The sequence below is a fragment of the Arachis ipaensis genome, chromosome B08 (genome assembly GCF_000816755.2).
Source record: "Arachis ipaensis cultivar K30076 chromosome B08, Araip1.1, whole genome shotgun sequence".
Lineage (NCBI taxonomy): Eukaryota > Viridiplantae > Streptophyta > Magnoliopsida > Fabales > Fabaceae > Arachis > Arachis ipaensis.
Window position 1 is genome coordinate 12,871,323 of NC_029792.2, and position 1,178 is coordinate 12,872,500.

General features: G+C 37.0%; 1 pseudogene; it reads left to right on the forward strand.

The window, feature by feature from the left end:
* Positions 1–1,178, forward strand: part of LOC110262434 — a 10,141-nt pseudogene that overhangs the window by 5,732 nt on the left and 3,231 nt on the right.

A 1,178-nucleotide genomic window follows, 5' to 3' on the forward strand; every position in this document is an offset into this window, starting at 1 on the left:
ATATTAAGAAGCTTTTATTTATTTTTAATCTTTCTTCTTAAACATGGCTTTCACTATCAAAAAACAATTATATACATTGACCATATTATTCCTCATTCTTGTAGTTGGGATTTCACAAGTGTTCCCGAAAGCTCAATGAAGAATCATCAGTGAAGAGAGACATGAACAATGGACGATTAAATATGGCATAGTTTACAAAGATGATGAGGAGAAGCAAAAAGGGTTCTTGATATTCAAGAAGAATGTAGAATACATTGAATCCTTCAATGCTGCTGGTGACAAGTCTTATAAACTTGGTATTAACCACTTAACCGACCTAACCGTTGAGGAGCTTAAGGGTTCCTTAAATGGATACAATAAGAGGTCACATGAGCTTATTGGGTCTAGAAAAACACCATTCGAGTATGCAAATGTTGATTCAATTCCTACATCCATAGATTGGAGGATTTTTTATTTAAATAAATAAAAAATATAATAATTACTGAAATAAATAAATAAATAAATTATTACCGAAATCTGCGATAATCTCTTATCTCGTTTACACTGTAAACGAGATACGTGAAAGCTTATCTCGTTTACAGTGTAAACGAGATAAGACTGATGCACGCCTATAAGTATATGTCATTGACAGTGTTTGATTGGGCTTGAATTTGAACTTTTCAACCACTTTTTCCTCTCTATTATTCCTTTCTGACCATATTATCGACAAATACTGCGATGGCACGCCAGGCGAAAAATGATGGAGACATCAACAGGCTGAACGAGACTTCTCATTACGCTGGAGTAGCCAACTTTGAAATTAATTCTGTTGTGTTGAATTTTGTACAATCGCATATAGATATATTTTTGTAAGTAGCCATGGTTAGGGTAATCGCGAAGGACAAGAATATAGTTTGTAGCGTTAGGAATAGGTCGCTGGTAGAAATTTGGAACTGTATGTTATTTTACTTGTGATAGGTTGTTACTACATAATTATTAGTTTGTAGGGGTGGCAAAACGGGTTGAACCGGCCGTCGGGCTGACCCGCTAAACCCGCTAAAAAGGCAGGTCAGGTTAGGATTTGGAGCCCGCCAAATTAAAAAAATCCGCCAAATCCGCACCGCCAAATTGGCAGGTTTTGGCGGGGCGGGGCGGGCCGGTCCGCCGGGCCGAAGATTTTTATTTTTCTTTTTTTTATT